Raw genomic sequence first — 15069 nt, 5'->3', positions numbered from 1 at the left:
GTGCTACAGAGTCACAGTGTTACTGGTTTAAAAGGAGCGTTTTGATTTTGTCATAAATGATAAAAGTCTACTCTACTACTTTCTCCTTTTTTGCGAACTATTGCAATAAACATCTAACAGTGAAATAACACAGTTGGAGTCTCTCCTGAATCCAGCTTGCAATGGCAAAACTCTTCTTTCTATGCTTCATAACCACCTCACTGTTATTGACACATGCAATGGTTAATAATCTGAATTTTTGCATTGCTATGCGATGTATGTTGGTAAACAGGCAGACGCTGTAGGAATATGATGTAAACTGCAGGGAACATGAGATTATTATGTACTCGCTTGTTTAAACACACCACCCAGCAAGATGCTTACAGCCATGAGGCATCGTTAGGCATGATGAGTCATAGTGTCAGAAGCCTCGGTGGCTGTTCAAAATGATTATATTAAACAGCATCATATACCCGTAAGAAAACCTACATTAAAACACACCTATTGACACATCCAATTTCATATTAACAAAGACGGATTCAGGAGTTAACAGATTTTGTCTTACTTGCTAGGTTAACAAAAAATTGGATTTAAAGGTCCACTTTGTAAATGTTGTCAGTGGACTGCAGCGCTTTTGATTTTAGTTCTCTTGTGGTGTCAATTAGTTGTAGATCTTCAAGACGTTCTTTGATCCAAAGCCCTGAAAGTCTTGACAGCTCCTTCCTCACCGTGAAAAACTTCCAAAACACTTTCAACCACATCTCAAAGCCTTCATCTGGAGTCGAGGATGACTCTAGTAACTCTTGTATGCAGAAATGAAACGCTCACTGTCTCTATTATATAAATGTTATAAAGCGTGGCCACTTCCATCCATCCACTTGTGCTTATCCAATTTTAGGGTCAGGGGAGGCTGAAGCCTATCCCAGCTGTCACAGCGCTCAAGGCAGGGTACACCCTGAACTGCATGTCTTTGGACTGCATCGGCAGAACCCACGACGTCCACACAGAAACACCTCAAACCTCCATGCTGTGAGGTAACAGTGCTGGCCACCACACCACTGTCTCCTGCCCACTTCAAGGCATGCTCAAATGTACACAACATGTCAGCTGTAAAGAAAACAGCCCATCAATCAGCACTGAAACGCACCTATTACAGACTTAAGCTGTGAATTAAGATTCAAAGCGAAGCGCAGCTTTCCATGTTACCTACACAAGCAGGCTGAGTGACAGTGTTCGACACTCGACTTCATAAATTGTTTTAAAATCTTTTTGTCTCTTCCCTCCCTGCGTTCCTGCCACTCTTCCCTCTTTGCTTCAGTGTCTTTTGATATGCTAAGGAGCACGCTATTTATAAATCATTGTGAGAGGAAACATAGTAGGTTAGGGGACAAATAACAAATGCTCCATGTCTGCTGAGAGGAGGAGAGGGATACAAAGAAAGAGGAGAGAGTTTGAGGAAGCAGAGAGGGGGAGCTCCCTGTGAGGCATGTCAGCCAGGTTGAATAGATGTACATATCATTATCTTTCCTGGGGACACAGCAGTAATGATATCAGGCAGAGTAAAGGTGGGAAGGAAAGAAAGCAGCCTTTGCATACTGACGCTGTGAGCCAATGAGCATGGCCAGTAAGTTTGATGGTGCTGCTGGATTTGGTGGTCAGAGTATAATTACAAAAAACAACAACAACAAACAAACAAACATATTTAAATTGTTACATTTCCTTTTTTTTATTTTGGGGGAAATGTCTAAATGTAGTTTCAAAGCTTTCCATTAGTTTTTATTTCTATGAAACTATAAAAAAATACAAGCAAAAGAAATGTGTGACTAGTGGAAAGGCTGGAAAAACAAAACATGTGCTTCTGGTACACACAGCATCAGACAAAAACAAAATCATATCTTCCTACAAAAAGTTGCTGAAACTGGTTCAGCCTTTTCTGCAATGCTAAGTCTAATTAAGCTCCTTACGTACTTCTTACTGGTTTGGTGTTACGGACCACTAACAAGTATTCTGCCTAATAAAGCTGCACATTTATGGATCCGTCTGTTGAACCCAAATTTCATGTGTCTGGTGAAAAAACAACATGCACCGGCTACTCCGACATGCACTGTTAATGAGCGTTTAAGCTACTTTAAATGACATCATAGCGTCCAGTACAGGTCACACTGCTAATCTTCTGTTTAAGTTTAATTGGACCATTGCTCCATGAAATATCTCTGCAGTCACTGCAGTCAATATCTCTGCAGTCACTGCAGCATTTGGCACTATTATTGACACGCCGCCAGTTTATGATGATGCTTTAGCCTATACAGTTTCACACATTGCCCTTTAACTTCCACAGGGACTGAGGCGTGAATGGTGACGCTCTGTGTTTATAATAAATTCAGTATGGCATAAATGTTTATGTTGCTGATGCCCCAAATGCATAAATACTGTATCTGCATAAATTATTTCTTTGTAGCGTTTAGTGGCACCTGGCAAGATTCTATTCAATTCAATTCAATTTTATTTATATAGCGCCAAATCACAACAAAAGTTGCCTCAAGGTGCTTCATGATACAGAGAAAAACCCAACAATCATATGACCCCCTATGAGCAAGCACTTTGGCGACAGTGGGAAGGAAAAACTCCCTCTTAACAGGAAGAAACCTCCGGCAGAACCAGGCTCAGGGAGGGGCGGGGCCATCTGCTGCGACCGGTTGGGGTGAGAGAAGGAAGACAGGATAAAGACATGCTGTGGAAGAGAGACAGAGATTAATAACAGATATGATTCAATGCAGAGAGGTCTATTAACACATAGTGAGTGAGAAAGGTGACTGGAAAGGAAAAACTCAGTGCATCATGGGAATCCCCCGGCAGCCTACGTCTATTGCAGCATAACTAAGGGAGGATTCAGGGTCATCTGGTCCAGCCCTAACTATATGCTTTAGCAAAAAGGAAAGTTTGAAGCCTAATCTTGAAAGTAGAGATAGTGTCTGTCTCCCGAATCCAAACTGGAAGCTGGTTCCACAGAAGAGGGGCCTGAAAACTGAAGGCTCTCCCTCCCATTCTACTTTTAAATACTCTAGGAACAACAAGTAAGCCTGCAATGCAAGAGCGAAGTGCTCTAATAGGGTGATGTGGTGCTACAAGGTCATTAAGATAAGATGGGGCCTGATTATTTAAGACCTTGTATGTGAGGAGCAGGATTTTGAATTGAATTCTGGATTTAACAGGAAGCCAATGAAGGGAAGCCAAAACAGGAGAAATATGCTCTCTCTTTCTAGTCCCTGTCAGGACTCTTGCTGCAGCATTTTGGATTAGCTGAAGGCTTTTCAGTGAGTTTTTTGGACATCCTGATAATAATGAATTACAGTAGTCCAGCCTGGAAGTAATAAATGCATGAACTAGTTTTTCAGCGTCACTCTGAGACAGGATATTTCTAATTTTAGAGATGTTGCGCAAATGGAAGAACGCAGTCTTACATATTTGTTTAATATGTGCGTTGAAGGACATGTCCTGGTCAAAAATGACTCCAAGGTTCCTCACAGCGTTACTGGAGGCCAAGGTAATGCCATCCAGGGTAAGAATCTGGTTAGATATCATATTTTTAAGATTTTCAGGGCCGAGTACAATAACCTCAGTTTGATCTGAATTAAGAAGCAGAAAGTTAGCGGCCATCCAGGTCTTTATGTCTTTAAGACATTCCTGCAGTTTAACTAATTGGTGTGTGTTATCTGGCTTCATGGACAGATAGAGCTGGGTGTCATCAGCATAGCAGTGAAAATGTATGCTATGTCTTCTAATGATGCTGCCTAAGGGAAGCATGTATAATGTAAACAGAATTGGTCCTAGCACTGAACCCTGTGGAACTCCATAATTAACCTCAGTGTGTGAAGAGGACTCTCCATTTACATGCACAAATTGGAGTCTATTAGATAGATATGATACAAACCACTGCAGTGCAGTACCTGTAATACCTCCAGCATGTTCTAATCGCTCTAATAGGATATTATGGTCGACAGTATCAAATGCTGCACTAAGGTCTAGCAGGACAAGCACAGAGATAAGTCCACTGTCAGAGGCCATAAGAAGATCATTTGTAACCTTCACTAAAGCTGTTTCTGTGCTGTGATGAGCTCTGAAACCTGACTGAAACTCTTCAAATAAGTCATTCCTCTGCAGATGATCAGTTAGCTGTTTGACAACTACTCTTTCAAGGATTTTTGATATGAAAGGAAGGTTGGAGATTAACCTATAATTAGCTAAGACAGCTGTGTCTAGAGATGCTTTTTGATTAAAGGTTTAACTACAGCTAGCTTGATGGCCTGTGGTACATAGCCGATTATTAGAGATAGGTTGATCATATCTAAGATCGAAGAATTAATTAATGGCAGGACTTCTTTGAGCAGTTTTGTAGGAAATGGGTCTAAAAGACACGTTGATGGTTTGGAGGAAGTAATTATTGAAGTTAACTCAGAAAGATCAATTGGAGAAAAAGAGTCTAACTTAACATCAATGGTACTAAGAGTAGCTGTAGATAATATTACATCTGTGGGAGGATTATTGGTAATTTTTTCTCTAATGATTAAAATTTTATTTGTAAAGAAGTTCATGAAGTCATTACTAGTTAACGTTAAAGGGATGGTTGGCTCAATAGAGCTCTGACTGTTTGTCAGCCTGGCTACAGTGCTGAAGAGAAACCTGGGGTTGTTCTTATTTCCTTCAATCAGTGACGAATAGTAAGATGTTCTGGCTTTGCGGAGGGCTTTCTTATAAAGCAACAAACTATTTCTCCAGGCTAAACGATGATCCACTAAATTTGTGACACGCCATTTCCTCTCCAGATTACGAGTCATCTGCTTTAGGGTACGTGTTTGAGAATTATACCACGGAGTCAGGTACTTCTGATTAGAGACCTTAGTTTTCACAGGAGCTACAGTATCCAGAGTCGTACGTAGTGAGGAGGTAAAATTGTTAACAACATAATCGACCTCTGTTGGGGTAGCGTTCAGATAGCTGCTCTGCTCTATGTTGGTACAGGGCATTGAAGATGATAACGGTGGGTGGATTATATTCTTAAACTTAGTTACAGCGCTTTCAGAAAGACATCTACTGTGATAAAGTCTACTCTCCACTGCTGTGTAATCAATTATTGTAAATGTAAATGTTATCAGGAAATGATCAGACAGGAGAGGGTTTTCAGGAAACACTGTTAAATGTTCAGTTTCTATGCCATATGTTAAAACAAGATCTAGAGTGTGATTAAAGTGGTGGGTGGGTTCTTGTACATTTTGAGAGAAGCCAATTGAGTCTAATAACAGATTAAATGCCATGTTGAGGCTGTCATTTTTAGCATCTACATGGATGTTAAAATCACCCACAATAATTATTTTATCTGAGCTCAGAACTGAATCAGATAAAAAGTCTGAGAAATCAGACAGAAACTCTGTGTAAGGCCCAGGTGGACGATAGATGATAACAAGTAAGACTGGTTTCTGAGTTTCACAGCTGGGGTGGACAATGTTAAGCATCAGGCTTTCAAATAAATTAAAAGTCTGTCTTGGTCTTTCATTAACTAATAGGCTGGTGTGAAAAATTGCTGCCACACCGCCCCCTCGGCCTGTGCTTCGAGATTTCTGAATGACTCGGGGGTGTTGATTCATTTAAACTAACATAATCATCCTGCTGCAACCAGGTTTCTGTAAGGCAGAGTAAATCGATTTGTTGATCAATTATTAAGTCATGTACTAACAGAGACTTGGAGGAGAGAGACCTAATATTTAATAATCCACATTTCACTGTTTTACTCTTTGGTTCAGATGTGGAAATTGTATTGTTCTTTCTTTGTAATTGTTTATGTTTAAGTTGTTTGTTGCTGGTTTTTTGTTTGTTTTTTGTCTGTTTGGGAGCTGACACAGTCTCTATGGAGATGGGTTTTTGGGGGGTAGCAGGAGGAGAGAAGCTGCAGAGCGGCGTGTAAGACTGCAACTCTGCTTCCTGGTCCCAACTCTGGATAGTCATATTTTGGGGGGTTTAATAAATTTGTCCATATTTCTAGAAATGAGAGCTGCTCCATCCAAAGTGGGATGGATGCCATCTCTCCAAACAAGACCAGGTTTCCTCCAGAAGGTTTGCCAATTATCTATGAAGCCCACATCGTTTCTGGGACACCACTCAGACAGCCAGCAATTTAAGGAGAACATGCGGCTAAACATGTCACTCCTGGTCTGATTGGGGAGGGGACCAGAGAAAACTACAGAGTCCGACATTGTTTTGGCAAAGTTACACACCGATTCAATATTGATTTTAGTGACCTCCGATTGGCGTAACCGGGTGTCATTACTGCCGACGTGCATTCTGGCAGACAAAAGTTAAAAATATTAAAGTTATGCAAGACCTGGAAACAACAACATGAGCAAAGTAACCCTCCTCTCTTATTGAATACATGCATTCACGCTGGCAGCATCGTCATTACTCTAACTGCTCTAAGCTACAAACCTACAGTCCAATGGTCACCTGGTGAAGGTTAAGGCCATTGCTCCTGTATGATTTCAACACGCTGAAACTGAGAGGGGAAAAAACCCAAATTCAACAGTTTCTGACGGATACTCATTTTATGTCATTTTAAATATTCCTGGATTTTTTTGACTGACAGATAGCCTCTGGGAAGTGAAGTGGGGAACCTGTGCACCAGTAAATGGAAAGCTTATTAGACACGGACATTACTCAAGAAAAAAAGAAGAAGCAGAAATTCAAAAATTCCTTTTGCAACTGAAAGTAATGAAACGTGTGTTCTCCAACAGAGCTGGAGAAAGAAAGGGGGAAAAGTTCATTTTTGGACGAGAAGAACAAGCAGTACAGAATCATTTGCCATGTATCAGTGTGCTTAGTGTGTAAGTCTAGACAAACTACAGCTTCAGCCATAAAAAACAATGTAATTGAAATAAAAGCAGTAAATGATCGTGACTATTAGTTGTGTTGCCCTTGAGGGTACAGCAAAGTGATGCTGAATGGCAGAAAATACAGAGAGCAAGCCACTGTGTACAAGTGCAATATTCACATTGGAAGGGAAAAGTCCTTTTCTTCTCTTTTATTGATTTTTGAATCCAAGCAATTCACAAAAGAAGATGAGGCCACATGAAAGATATGACTGTATGGGATTTTCTGTTACGATTTAAGCAGTATGTAATGATTTTACAACTGAAAGGAGATGCAAGTTTTGACCTAAGATGTCTACTACAGCCTGCAGACGCACAATTCAAAGGTAATTTTGTGGGTTTTTTGTTTCTATTGTTGAGGGTAGAGGAGACAAAGTGACAGTTTAAATAAGCAATAAAAAGGAGCCATTTGAGGGAGCTTCTAATCTCCTAGTCTATAGCATTTTCTCTTAACTTCCACTGCAGGGGCATCACGTGTTTGGGCAGCATTAAACAGCCTGCAGCTTCAAACTAAATACGACTGTTTTTCTGATTAACACCAATTTACATTTGCTCTCAAATATCATGCAGGGACTCACAAGCCCAGTCTTTGGGTGCTAACCCAGCATCTGATGATTAACTGTCTTCAACTGGGACTCTTCAACAATCTTCTTTTCTGATGAAGATCCCGACCGTCACAGTTTTTGTACACATAACACGCAGTAATGTTGTGATTTTAAACTACAGACCCTGCCACATGCTTTCTGTTCCCTACATCTCTGAACATTTTTAAAGACAAACCAAACATTACAGAGAAATACACACACCGATTCTCTATTCAAATTATTACAATTATTTTGTAGCCTATAACATTAGCTAATGTTAGGAAGAATACAACATAACATTGATCGCACTGTGTAACAAAACATAAAGAGACTTAATTTACAAACGTCAAACGAAGTGTAGAGAGAAGTAAAGGCGAGATCTGCTGATCAGACTAACACACTACAATGCTAACAAGTAAGGTACTCGGGACTTTTTCCTCCTTTAAACAATATGAACTTAATTACATTAGAGTACTACAGATTTACACATTTTCAGCTACAGTATATGTCACAGTGTGTGACATATATTGTGACTGTGTGGACTGTGAATAAAGGCCATGAACGCAGGCACAATGGAGCGTGGAAAATTACTTGAATTAACAAAAGTTGAGATGTTTAATAAGGCTCTTCCTGGAGCTGACTGCACGGTCGATCTGAGCAGGTGAGGTTGACCAAGAACCCGATCGTCACTCTGACAGGTGTAGAGAGGAGAAGCTTCCAAAAGGACGACCATTTTTGCAGCATCCCATCAGGCCTGTATGGCAGACTGGTCAGACAGAAGCCACTCCTCAGTAAAAGGCACATGACAGCCCAGTTTTCCACTCTGATGAATCAAAGATTGAATTCTTTGGCCTGAAGTGTCATGTCTGGAGGAAACCAGGTACCACTGTGAATACTTATGTACATGTTATGTTTTTGTTTTTTAAGTTTATTAACGGTTCAAGAATTTCAAGCAAACTTTGTTCACGTTGTCATTATGAGCTATTGTGTGCAGAATTTTGTGTTGAAAATTTAACATTCATGACAAAATATGAAACAAGTGGATGCTGTGAATACTTTTTGAATGCTTTGGCTGTAACATAGTTTCAAAACCTCTTTCTCACAGCTGGTGTGACTCATGGACTTTATCCCAGTGTAATAACACAGTATTTTTTAGACTTCCTCTCGCTCTCCAAGATCGTGTTAAACTGTCTGGTCACAACTACAAGCCTTTTCCTTTACCTTTGCCACCTCTTTCTCTTTTCCATACACCGAGGTTCCCAGTACTCCCATCTACTAAGTCCCCTACTATCCCAGTTGTTCTGTGCAAAGCTCTTCTTTTGAATGCTTTTGCGCACTTTCTCATTCTACCACCACGTCTCCTTGTCCAGAGGACAGCACCCACTCATCTGGGAGAGTAGCCCTTCCCTATCATTTCCTATATTTCCTCCTATTTCCTTTTTGAATTTCCATCACTTACTCTTTGCCTTGCCACATGTTTGATTTGTTGAAGATTTTCCACTGGATGCAGGGGGCATCCAGTGGAAAATCTTCAGGGGGGGCCCTGATGCAACCCTCCCCATTTATCCAGGCACTAGAAGTGCGCTGGCGTGTTTCTTTCCTGTGGCGGGTTAATGCAGAGACTTGCTGTGCTTCCTTATCTTGTGAATTTACATTGGACAGCTTCAAATACCTCGGAGTTCACATCACGCAGGACCTGTCATGGTCCTGTCACATCAACACCGTGGTGAAAAAGGCCCGACAGCGTCTCTACCACCTCAGACGCTTGAGAGACTTCCAACTGCCCTCCAAGGTGCTCAGGAACTTTTACTCGTGCACCATAGAGAGCATCCTGGCGGGAAACATCTTAACCTGGTTCGGGAACAGCACCATGCAGGACAGACGAGCTCTACAGAGGGTTGTGCGGTCAGCTGAGCGCACCATCCGCTCCGAGCTCCCTGACCTGCACTCAATCTACAGCAGGCGGTGCTGGACCAAGGCCAGGAAGATCGTGAAGGACCTCAGCCATCCCAACAACAGACTGTTCTCTCTGTTGAGGTCAGGAAAGCGATTCCGCTCCCTGAAGACCAACACAGAGAGACTGAGGAGGAGCTTCTTCCCGCAGGCGATACGGTCTCTCAATCACACCACCACACAGTACTGACCCACACATATGGTTCTTACACACACACTGGACTTTCTGGACATTGTTTTTTTGCACAACACTGGTCACTATATTCTTCATTTCCAGTTAATACTTGTACAGCTGCTGTTATTGTGTATATATTTATTTATATTTAGATTTCTTCATACATTCTTATATAGTTCTATATTGTGTATTGTGTATTTTGTTGTACAGTTATTTTATTTTCAACTTTAATTTATATATTTTATCTTATTCTTCCCAGTTAAATTTACCCTTCATTCTAATTTGTGTTGTACAGTTATTTCATTTTTAACCTTAATTTATATTTTATTCCTTCCTAGTTAAATTTACCCTTTTTAATTTTTCATATTTATTTCCTATCTTATTCATAGCCTTTCCTTTTTTGTTTTCTTTAGGTCACGAGCAGTTGTCCAAGCATTTCACTACATATCGTACTGTGTATGACTGTGTACGTGACAAATAAAATTTGAATTTGATTTGGAATATAAAGCACTGTGTGAGATTAGTAAAACTTCAAATCAGAAGTGGGGATATCTTATGTATCATATATATTCATCTCTTCTCTGTGATATTAAGTGTATACCATAAAAACATTTTTTGTACTGCTGACTTGAATCTCTTGACAAATTGTTCCTGTGAAAGGCCAAACCTGGTCTCATCATTATTTCTCAATCTATGCATTGCAAAAATGCTTTGGTGCAAAAATGCTTTGGTGCAGAAATGCTTTGGTGCAGAAATGCTTTGCAATTCCATGAAATGAACAGGAAATAGGGTAATATAGGTTGTTGACTTTTCCACAAAGTTTGTTTTTGAGTTGATTTACTGACATTTTCTCTTTCTTTACATCTCAAATCCTCACATTTTAGCAGAGGCGTCCTCACAGCAGGAGGACTTCTTTAAACCTTTCTGTAACAGAACAGTCTTACTGACCCACAGGCCAGCTCATCTATTCTCAGGCTGGGGACACACCATAAGATTATCAGGCCATTTTATATCCTGACATTTGGAAGGAAAATGGTGATCTGAGGTTTGGCTGGGGTCGATCGTCTGAGAAGATTATCTGATGTCGATATGTGACGTGTTTACAGATTGAACTTATTTGAAGATTTCAGCTTTTATATCTGTGTAGACCCAGAGACACAACATGATGTCAGTGGCCAGTTCAGTCAGGTGAATCTGAAATTTGGGTTTTTTATTAGGAGTTAGTCTGAAGCTCTTAAATTTAAGCCTGTAAGTGTTGCACTCCGGAAAATAGGGGAGAAAGAATCACGAGAGTAATTTCCAGTTGCTTCACTCATGCAGTCATTTAATGCAGTGAAGAGAGAGCACCAAAGGATGGAGCCACCACCAATGGATCCCAGGAAAGGCTTACTAGCTGACTGGTAATGTACAGACGCACACATTAATGCAACATGAAAATAATTTGAAACTATTCTTACCGTACTTACATTGTTTTTAGGCTTTTGTCAACTAATATGAAGTAATATAATTTCCACTCCCAAAGTTTTTAATAGCCTGCATGTTAGTGGCCAATATATAAGTGCAATCCACCAAAACAGAAACAGTTTTATAGGTGGAGGCCACTGAGGCCTTTTTCCTCTTCATCTGTGCTGACTGTTTTTTTCACTAGTTTTGTGTTTGGCTGGAGTCAGTCACAGCTGGTAGCATGAGGTGATATCTGAACCTTACAGAGGTTGCACTTATAGTCCAGCTCCTTCAGCACCATCTCAATAGCAAAGAGGAGACAGGCAGTTATTCTAAGAGAGCTGACAGTGCTGTAGAAGGTCCTTGTGATTGAGCTTCAGGCTGGACATTCTCCTTCAGGATTCCCTAGCAGAGAGCAAAAATCACGGTTCCATTATTTAAGCCATGAAGCTCCTGAAGCAGAAAATCACCCATCACACTGCCTCTGCCACTACCAATGCTGTTTTTCTAAAATGCTGTGTTGGCTTTCGTCCAGATGTAACGGGACACAGACCTTCCAAAAAGTTCAGCTTCTGTCTCAAACAAGCAGGCCAGATATTTGGGTGTTGGGATTTTCAAATTAATAAATTATATCATCATTTAAAGATTATTTAAATGGTTATCCTAGTCATATACTTTCTCAAAGAAGCTAATTAAACCTTGGTTTAAGTTGGCCACCTGAAGAACATGTTCTAGTCATCTTTTCGGAGACCGTGAGTAATTAAATTAAATTCAATTAAATTCAATTAAATTCAATTAAATTCAATTAAATTCAATTACAACAATCCTTATAATCCCACCACTGCAGTCCCTGCTTGCTGCTATGTGAAAGATGTGGAACTGCCATAAACTAGAGCCTCCAAGGGGGCCCAAACCCTGTAACTCTGTTAAATCAAAACCCATCACATTATGTTTCATGACTTTCCTTAAATTTGGCTTTTTCATTAAATATAGAATTTTGAGTTTTGTGTGATTCAAAGTAAAAAAAAAAAAAGACCTCTTGTACCACTTGAACCGCCAAGGGCATAATTTTGTTTACATAGAAATTAAAAAGATATGCAGTAAAAATTAAATAAAAATTAAATAAATTAATAAAAATGAATAAATAAATAAATATATAAATAAATAAATATATAAGTTACTGTAGCAAAAGATGCATAATTACTGTGGGGCTGTGAGATTTTAAGCATGTGGAGGCAAGTTGCTGGCTGCTCTTAGCAGCAGGAGAGCCGTAGCTGAATTGAACTCAGGGCCGTGCAGAGAGGTTTAAAGGGGCGGGTGCTCAAAGTTAAAAAAGGGACACATTGAACCAGGCTGAATAACAACAACACACATTCATCAAGAATCTAATAGGCAACAAGGCAAAGCAAACGTAGCCGATGTTTTACCTGATGGGTACAATGTTGCTGTTGAGGGGTTGCTGTGGATAGTGCTGGAGGGCAGGGCTGTGTTGATCTGAGACTGTAGACATTAAAAAGTCCATAGGAGAGATGGTAGCTGATTAAACAAGTGTCATGAGATAATAACAAAATGCAAAGATTGGTGACAGCACTTGGAACCATAAGGCAACAAAACACTGTGAGAAATAAATTAGGCTCTGCCTGTGAATCACTCTTTGCTTCTCTTCTTCCTTCCATCCCATCATTTCATATATCACTCTCCACTTGCATGGTTGTCTGTCCTTGTGTGTTAGCCCTGCGACAGACTGGCGAACTGTCCAGGGTGTACCCCGCCTCTCGCCCTATGACAGCTGGGATTGGCTCCAGCACCCCCCGCGACCCTGAAAAGTATAAGCGGTAGCGAATGGATGAATGGATGGACTCTCCACTTGCTGTCTATCTGAGAACAAGGCACAACTTGCTATTGCAATAAACTATAATCTAATTATCCACACCTAACAACTCTTGCACTTAATCTATAATAAAATGATGACAGAAAAATGTTATAGCCCTGCCTTTAGTAGCCTCACACAGCTCCTACTGTTTCCTCCTCATGTCCTTACCAGGTATACACCTACTTACTGGTTTTGTCGCATCAGTCTGTATGGAAGAAATATAGTAAGTCTGTGTCTCTGAGTTAACTTGTGTTTCTCCTACAGCTCCAGAACGCAAAAAATGCGCGTGCTCTTTGTGAGCTCGTTCCCGGCTCGTAACCAGCGCGTTCTGCCGTCAAGGGCGATCATTGGTTAAATGTGATCATGTGACTGATGCAAGCCAAATCCTTTTATTTAGCAAAACTGTGATTAATAGTTAAATATTATTGTTGAGGGGCACAGACAGGACTCCGCACGCACACACACATTAAAAAATAATAATAATTTTTTTTTTCTAAAAAGTTGCCTCAACAAAAGGGCACTTTGGGCACCCATCAGGAAAGGGGCGGGTGCTCAAGCCCCTCTAGCCCCCCCTATGCACGTGCCTGATTGAACTCCAGAGTGTGGAGAAGTAATCTGAGTAAATAAAGAGGAAAATTCAAAGCACAGCATTTAAATAAGTTTCAGACCTGAGCAAGAAGGGAGGAAGTGAGACTGGAGTGTGGATCCTGGATGCAATGCTGCAGGTGTGTCCTGGACACGATGATGAACTTTTACATTTATTATTTCAAATGTGTTTCTTATGTTTGTGTCAAGCAACAATTACATAATAATTTCTGTTCACTGCAAATTTCTGTTTCACAACTTTAAGACGCTTGCAAATGGTCCAGAATGCTGCTGCTCGCCTGCTGATAGGGACACGCAAACGTGAGCACGTTAGCCCTGCTCTTGCCTCTTTACACTGGTTGCCTGAATTTAGAATTCATTTCAAAATTTTATTATTTGCTTTTAAAGTTTTAAATGGCTCCTTCTTACCTGTCAGACCTTCTGCACCGATACACTCCACGAAGGTCTCAACTGACCAGTCGCTCCTTGCTGTCCCCATGTTGAGACTGAAACACCGGAGGGATCGAGCTTTTGCTGTTGTGGCCCCCAAATTATGGAATAAACTGCCCCTGCGTATTAGGCTGACCCAACACTTGAAATGTTTAAATCACTTTTAAAAACGCACTTTTTTTCAAAGGCTTTTTAGGAGTAGCACCAGAGTCTGTTTGTAGTCAGTTTGTAGTCAGCTGTTGCTCTTAATCTTTTTTATTTTGTTAATGTTATTTATTGCATATTTTATTGTCTATCTTACTCATGTTTTAATATTTAATATATATATACTGATTTATTTTTATCATTTTCATTTATGTATTAATTTAAATTTATATTTATTTCTTTGTCTGCTTCGTGTATGGTTTTAAACTTTTATCTGTTTTATTATTGAAAAGCACTCTGGTCTACTTTGTTGTTTTAAAGTGCTATAAATAAAGTTGGATTGGAAGATTTAACCAATTAACTCTTCAATCTGTTTCACGGTTATTTTTCACACTGATGCCACGTTATCGAACGTTCTTCTTTTTACTTTTTATAATGTTCTTCTTCTGTAATGAAACTATTTACATATATTAGCTATTATTGTTTATGCACTTTGTTTATAAGATTATGATTCATAATGAAATGATCTAAATCATTGTTAGAGCTGAAAAAAACAAACTTAAATATAACCTAAAAATACTTGTTCCATCAAATTTTACTAAAAAACTAAAAAATGTAATGAAAATTACCAACCTAAAGAATCCAAGTCTAGCACAGATCCCTCTATCGTCCTAATTCTAAGCACTCACATGTGCTCATCTGTCTGTCATCCTGTCTTCCATCTAAGGTAACAGTATTTAAGTCAGACTATAGTTAGCTTTATGGTCCATTTCCCACTGGGAGAAAGTGTCACACTTGAAATGTCAGCTCAGTCTGACAGCTGTTTCATGCCTCGGTCTGTCTCGACATTTAAAATGAAATATGATTCATTTTAGCTCTGAAACTAAAAAAGTGCCCTCAATGTCTCTGTTAAGTACAGTCAACTCTTTATCGAGGTATTGAGGACACTGTAGGATGGTGATGAGA

This window comes from Maylandia zebra, linkage group LG2, assembly GCF_041146795.1.
Source record: "Maylandia zebra isolate NMK-2024a linkage group LG2, Mzebra_GT3a, whole genome shotgun sequence".
Lineage (NCBI taxonomy): Eukaryota > Metazoa > Chordata > Actinopteri > Cichliformes > Cichlidae > Maylandia > Maylandia zebra.
This window is presented reverse-complemented; position numbering follows the sequence as displayed.